Below are 8224 nucleotides of genomic sequence, written 5' to 3'. Positions count from 1 at the left end.
TCTGCCGTGAACATATATACCGAGGTAAACAAAAATGCTCTAGAGGGATAAGTGGGAAGTTATTGTTATAGGCAGATAAAATATTCTGCGTTAAAATTTGCTTACTCACTGTGCGGATTATATCGCTCGCCTTCGGCTCTGGATACAAACTTCCCCCTCACGAGTAAGCCCAATTTTCCTGCAGGTACGTAACATACTCTTACGTAACTAGCATCGATATAATATAGGGTAGATAAGTAATGTGAAAGCTACTTTATGCGGAAAGATCACATGGAGGTATGTGTAACGTAACTTACGTTTTGAGAAAGCGCTCGAAATAATGTCAGACAAATATTTGAAAATATTTGAAAATAATTGAAACTCTGCATTTCTCAATTTCCTTTTTCTCTTCGTTTTGTGTTGTGATTCGTATTTTTTGCACTTGTATGTGTGCTATATTTCCGAAATTTCGTTCTTCTTGTCTCATTATCTACAGTACATTATATCTATGGTAACTAGTGATGAAAAGACGAAAAATAGAGTTTTCGTGTGAATTTTGCTGATCAGAGGCGAAGTCGAGGTCAATAAACACACGAAAACAAGACTTTTCATTTTTATTCCGAGTTATGTAATGGGTTTTTACATGCTGAGGGCATCGAAAGTAGTGCTCGAATCATGAAAAGTACGGTCTTCGACGCATGTAAAATTATGTGTTCATCTCGGGAATAAATAGGTAATTCCAAATCGCTCCAAACTTTCATTTTTGTTGGAATTTCCAATCTACTAATCATGGTAAACAAATAACCATTGAATTCTTCGTTCAATAACCAATTATTCTCAAAACTTGGTAAACTCAATATCGAAACTATCTTCATATTATGCATTCCCTTATTCAAAGTTCATTCTTAGTAAAATTGCCGAATTTAAAGTTCTAACGAATCGATTTTTAATGCAATTTTATTGCTGAATTGTCTTCCAATACCTTTTGCCACAAAATATCTCGCATTTTCCAAAAACCGAAATCGATAAACCGACTAAAAGATTAGACGAAATTTTTTGATAATTACCAGCATCATCTCAACAACGAGGAAATGCGCTAAATCTTAAGTGAAACTACGCCAGCATATCTTGTGCACATAAAATTACATCCTAAAAACCATTTAAAGAATGGCAGAAGCTGCTTAATGGCATCATATCATCACGGTAACATAAAATAACGTCGACGAAAAGCGTGTGTGTGTACACTGAGTGTAGTGTATAGTCTTAGCATTTTAAAGTGTTTGCTAGGAATAACATAGGTTACATAATGCGACAATAGCACACTCTCCATACTGTCTGTGTGTGACTGGCTGAATGGTGTATTATGTTCGCGAGCTGTGTGTCTATATTTTATGTTAACGCGTCTCTGCTCCTCCGTAGTGTTTCGCTTCACTACCATAGTCTTGTCTGTAATACATTCTATGTGTTATGTTCAGTCAAAAGTATGCCCAACATTTTGATAGAAATTTATGTTGGATAATGTGTGAATATTATCGTAAAAGGTTTTTGAGTTGAAATTTTAATGAAATTAATATGAAAGCTCGCACACACTTGCTTTAAACATAAATAAGATCATTCGTGGTAGAGAAAGTATTAGAGGCGCTGCAAAATGAAATTGAGTTATTCTTCGACAGAAGGAAAATTGGATAAACATGTTTTTTAATTAAATTGCTGAATTTTGAACTGACTTCTTCTCGTGTTATATTAGACTGTGCATAACGGTATGATATTTACGCCTCCACTCCACAACAGTGTACACAGCGAAAATGGTCCCGAGTGAACGATACTGAAATTCTACGAAAATTTTGTTTATTGTTTCCATTTCTCGACTAATTCCATATCCGGCAGCTTAGTTATTATTTAAGTCTTGCTGGTTTCAGTACTGTATATTGTTAGAAGACTATGAAAGTAGGCCATATGGAACGTTTAAACAGAGAACTGTATGGTGCTAAAATTGTTTGTCCATGCGGACCTGATTGATTTTCATTTTTAGTCCTGCTTATATGAAGCACTGTGGGCTATTAGAGCCAATAAACCGTTCGTGAGAGTTGCAATTCTTAGCGGAGGGGAATAGCGTTCCTTCGCAGATATAGAGATACCAAACCCTCAATATATGTTTGGCTTTCACACTTCACTCTTGTTTAGAGTTCTTTCTCGTTAAGGGTTCTCTATCGTTAAGAATTCACTCTTGTCTAGGTTTTATTCTTCTTGAGGTCTTACTCTTGTTGAGCTTTCACTCTTTTTGACGGTTCATTCTAGTTTTATTGTTGGGGGTTCAGTCTTGTTGAGGACTCTCCGCAGGATAACATAATCACTCAGCAAGTTTAAAATAAACCACCGCAAAACGTGTCAATTACCTCAGACTTTCCTTTGTATGTCCTGTCGCGAATATAATCCTCAAATGTGTACAAGACAAACGAGTGCAAAGAGAAGATTAAAATGACCCAATTCCCAATGCGAACAGCATTCATTCGTCGATTTATGTGGGTGGTTCCAAGGGGTTCCGTTGAACTATATGAAAAGTGATGTATGAAAGGTACCGATCTGTTTTAATGATGAACAACACGACCCACAAATTGTAATTTGGTTTCTATGATTTCGGCACACTTCGGCTTGACCGTTATTATCCGTGGTAGAAACCAACTACCAATACAGGATGAGTGCTTTAAACCAAGAAAGTAGTTTCCAACAGGGCTCATTTTTGGTATTTGGAAAAAAATTGGTTTTACCAAAATTTCCAAAAACAAATTTCCAGGCCCGTATCTATACTGTAGATTCCACAGGGTTGCTATTTGGGCTTGGACATTATTTTCCAATTTCGCCAAATAAAAAAGGTTTTTTTTGGTCGCTTAGCTCCTCAAAATGCCTGGATACTTAGGGACTAGCCACGGGCTTGAAGTTTCTGTAACTTTTGGTAAACTTTAGCAAATTTTTCCAAATAAACTTTCCAAAAATAGGCGTTAATTTACACGTTCCACCCACCCACAGTAAAATGAGTGCTTCGCATATTACATCCAGAATTCAGCGGAACCAGATATGACAAAATTAAGTGAACTTTTCATAAAACGCACGGCACAATAAAAAAACATTGTAAAAGACGAAAAAGCTATTATTTGCGCATGGTCTACATATTATATAAATTCAGCAGTAATTCTACCTTCGCACAGTTTATCATCATGTTCCATTGTTCATTGTAACATTTCAAGGTTATCGTCTTCACAGCCGACTAAATATGCAGAGGCAAAATTATGTATAATAATAATTAGACTCTCAAGATATATCTACTACCTACAGGCAATAATTTTAAATTCTAAGAGAACACGAAAGTTAATGGTTTTAATGGTTAGAATGTCTGCGTTCAATATATTGTTGATTTTGAAAATGTAGCTTTAAAAGCCATCAAATTTCGGTCGTAATGAGAACAAAAGTTTGAATGGGGGTTGGTAAATTCACTTCATCTCACCACACCTCACTGCTCAACATCTTTCCCAGACAACAACGGCAAGCCAACAGTATTATTATCCAATCTATTACTTCATTTGATTCTAATTATTTGCGACAGAGTGAAATGAAATCTTTTACTTCATTTGTTTTAACATTGCTATATGAGATGATGGAGCTGTCCGTACAAAATTAGCGTGCATACTTCGCATTATGTTTAACGGATATTGTTGTCCATTTAGTACTCGTTCTGGAACAATATAAAACAGCCACTAAATGCGACATAAATTATATAAAACGAACGCAAGTTATGGCATGATGATCTGGGTACAGTAAAAAACGAAACTTCTGAACTTAAAAAGAAAATTGTATCCCAAAGTTGGCGAAAAGTGTAATAACTCTTCCCATTTTATTTCCGGTCTTTACGCAATAATTCTTAAAGTGGTCATCACAATTGTTGTAATAAATACTATTCATCCGTTCTTCTACACACACTCGCTGTCCCCTTACCGAGCAGCAACCATATTCCAGATATTTGCGGTTTGGTATCCTATGTATATGGCCGTTCTCAAAATTATTTTACGAGTACGTAACCCATGTCCATAGCATAATATCCACCATATAATGGGAAATATAGACGGGACTTTGGGACAGAAAATGTTCAATAAAAATAAAAAAAAAATCTTGACCAAAATCATTCTGCTATATAATAAAATGGATTTTACTGCCATACGAAGGGTTGCTAGAATTTATTAGAGTTAATTGTCCGTGAGAAATTCATATTATGGCCCATGGTCCGTTCTATATACCATTTTTTTTCCTCTACTTCTTCTTCGTTTCGCTCGTTTTTTTCGTTTTCTTCGCTTCTATCAAAATTGAACACAATTTATTTTCGGAAGTAATATTGTTATTCTGGTAGAAAGATTCTTTGTCATTTTACAGAATTGATAAGATTGTCACACTGGGCTAGCGAAAGTGAAGCAATTTCGAATGGTGGGTAAATTTATGTCGAATTTATGGTTAGTTGGATTACTGAGTGCTACATTGAATCATGATTGAAGTGTGATTACACACACGGTTTAAACAAACTGTGTGAGGAAACTGGACACTGTACCGCTTCATGTCAAGCGGATGATTGTCTGTTTTTTTTAAACCTATAACTAGAACTTCGTTACATAAGGATAGAAGGGCTGTGCTTTGTCATTTCTGCATTCTCCAAATCTGCTCATTTAGGTTAAACTTAGTTCGATGGATTTTTGAATCTGGCCGACCTTTGAATTGCTTTCCGTTGAAAGATTTTAACTTTTCAGAAACGTTGAGCGTAGGTATCGGATCTAGTATTTGATTTGAACAACACAATCTTTCACTTCATTTGTTTCAGATTAAGTTTTGCTATGTAGACCGATGTTAGCTAGAGAGTTCATTGTTAATTTCTATCGTCATTGTCGATAACAGTTGATATTGTAGTACGTTATTGTCGGAATCGAAAATATTTTTTTTTCTGTAAATTATTTTCGATTGAAGTTATCGTAAACATTCCTCATGCAATATCAATGTTCCTCTACACATGCTTATAGTAATGTTGGCAATGCATACACGGATCTCACAAAAAAATGCTAGAAAAAATGTAATGAAATGCTAAAGTGTAGCCAACTTCGAAAGTGGTCAACTTCGAACACCACCTAGACACTTCGACAAAAATATATGTGAATAGAGTGAATAGTCACACCCTTGACTTCGAAAGTGGTCATTGACTTCGAAAGATGTACTTGACTTTAAAAGTGGTCATTGACTTAGAAAGTGGTCACTGACTTCCAAAATTGTCATTGACTTCGAAAGTGGTCATCACTTCGAAAGTGGTCCTTGACTTCAAAAGTGGTCTTTGACTTCGAAAGTGGTCATTGACTTTGAAAGTGGTTCTTGACTTTGAAAGTGGTCATTGACTTTGAAAGTGGTTATTGACTTTGAAAGTGGTCATTGACTTTGAAAGTGGTTATTGACTTTGAAAGTGGTTATTGACTTCGAAAGTGGTCATTGACTTCGAAAGTTGTCATTGACTTCGAAAGTTGTCATTGACTTCGAAAGATGTACTTGACTTTAAAAGTGGTACTTGACTTAGAAAGTGGTCATTGACTTCGAAAGTTGTCATTGACTTCGAAAGTTGTCATTGACTTCGAAAGTGGTCCTTGACTTCGAAAGTGATCCTTGACTTTGAAAGTGGTCCTTGACTTCGAAAGTGGTCATTGACTTTGAAAGTAGTTATTGACTTCAAAAGTGGTCTTTGACTTCGAAAGTGGTCATTGACTTTGAAAGTGGTTCTTGACTTTGAAAGTGGTCATTGACTTTGAAAGTGGTTATTGACTTTGAAAGTGGTTATTGACTTCGAAAGTGGTCATTGACTTCGAAAGTTGTCATTGACTTCGTAAGTTGTCATTGACTTCGAAAGATGTACTTGACTTTAAAAGTGGTCATTGACTTTGAAAGTAGTTATTGACTTCAAAAGTGGTCAACTTTGAAAGTTGGAAACTTCGGAGGTGGCAAACTTCGAAAGTGACAAACTTTGAATGTGGCAAACTTCGAAAGAAGCCACCTTCGAAAGTGACGAACCGGTCAGAAAGTGGTCAGCTTCTAAAGTGGTCGAATTCGAAATTGGCAAACTTTCAAAGTGGTCAACTTCAAAATTGGTCAATCAAAATCAAATTTAAAGTCGAAATTTTAAACTGCGAGACACTACTACTTACTGATATTCAATTAAACAGAGATCAGGGTCTTCACCGTCAATGATCGGGATAATCTAGTTGGAAAACGCCTAGATTGTACGGAATCCTCATACGATGAACCATTCATTCACCGCAATAGACAGTTTTCATCCGTTGCCGTTATAACGTGAAACCTCCGGCTATTTTCGATTTTCATCCCATTTCATGGAACATGTCTGTGTAACATATAATTTTTCACTTTTATAAAGATATAGTTTCAAAATGACTAATGTAACAACGAACACAGAGTGAGAGAGGGTGTTCACATACTGTGAAATGTACTTTTCTCTAATAATAATGTCCCATACACTTTATTGCCTACAAGAATTAATGATTTTGGGGGATCTTTCCCAAATAAACATATAATAGTGAGCTTGGCATACAAAACATTATATAATATAATAAGACGCAGAGGGTGTGTCGATACAATTCACACCGACACGGGTAGTGTTGAGTGAAAATAATTTCGGTAGATTCTCTGGGTATCCTTTGCTTTTCGGGTATAATCTAGCAACGAAGCACCCTATTTCCATGTGCAGAGAGTGCACACACTTTTCCTTTCCAGACGTGTTACACACATCGCAAACAAGGGACCGCACACCACACGCGCTTTGCGTTATAAACAATTTTTTTTGGTTAGCAAAAAGTATCTCAAAATGGATTTCGAACATGTTCACTGGGCATATAAAATTAATATTAAATGAAACGAATCGTTATTGAACCAGAGAAAAGGTATTCAATCCTCGTAGACAAACAAATAAAATTGTAGAACGTTAACTTGAATAACAACCTCTTAAATAGTATAATATGTAAGCGGTGTCTTAAGGGCAATAATTACTTCCGCTCGGGTTCAAACCCAAATTTCGACAAAAGATGCAGTCCAATCTACGTATACTGATCGGATGAAGAGATATGCCATCAAATGGTTCGTACACAAAGGACATCTTCAGTGCTGCTAACAGATTTTAATCATCAACAGCTCGATAAACATGCATTTTCCAAAGTTAATCAGCGGTCTACTTGAAGGGGTCGGTCATACATTGCAATAATTGTAGATTACTAGATATGGTGTAATGTCACCGCGGACTCAAACGCACTCATTTTCATATTATTTTGACATAAATAATGAATACGCTCAAGATAAATGGACCGATTCTTACGAATCGGCTATATCTGGTTATTTACCTTCATTGATAGATTTGACATCATAAGAACGAAATCACAAGGACATCAATCTAGGTTCTAAAGGAAAGCATCTGGCCCTTCAATTTGAACGGTCTCATGTTTTTTTTTATCATATCAATTTTTAGTACTAAGAAAAGTCGCTCCTATGGTCTCGTGGAGGCGCCACTAGAACATTTGGGTGTCATTGTCTTCATGATCAACTCGTATGTTGCTGTTAGGTAAACGCGAGTTTGTCGAAAGTCTGTGAGTAACACCGAAATATTTATCTGTGTCGGTAATGTTACTAACGAGACGATAATTAATGTTAAATGGATCAATGTTATAACGTCCAAGTTCAAGGAATCCCTGGTCTTAATAAGAAATAAATACGTCCTTGCCCGAGTATAATGTGCGTTCATATTATTTTCGTGAATCATGAAAAGTTAAATCAAAAAAGTTTTACCTAACGACGACGTATAAATCGGACGCTATTAAGTTAATTAAAATATCAACAAAATGTGATATTATATATAAGACGCTCGACGATGTCAAACATAAAATTCATTTTTATAAAGTTTTATTATTGTCTTTAAATGAAAAACTAATTAAAGAAAATTCCGTCGAAAGATGACGGGACGTTTTATTCCACCCCTAAAAATCGTTAATAACGAAAAACTTTTCGTGTTAACAAACAACTTCAATAACATAAATTAATCGCTTCTTAAGGCTTTTCGGTTGCGAGAAAAGATGAAGAAGAAGTGAAATAAGTAGAAAAGGCAACGTTCCTTCATGTGTTTCGTATTTAGAAATAATAATACTTATTCATGCTTGCGAGGATAAAA

Source organism: Bradysia coprophila, unplaced genomic scaffold, assembly GCF_014529535.1.
Source record: "Bradysia coprophila strain Holo2 unplaced genomic scaffold, BU_Bcop_v1 contig_24, whole genome shotgun sequence".
Taxonomy (NCBI): domain Eukaryota; kingdom Metazoa; phylum Arthropoda; class Insecta; order Diptera; family Sciaridae; genus Bradysia; species Bradysia coprophila.
This window is presented reverse-complemented; position numbering follows the sequence as displayed.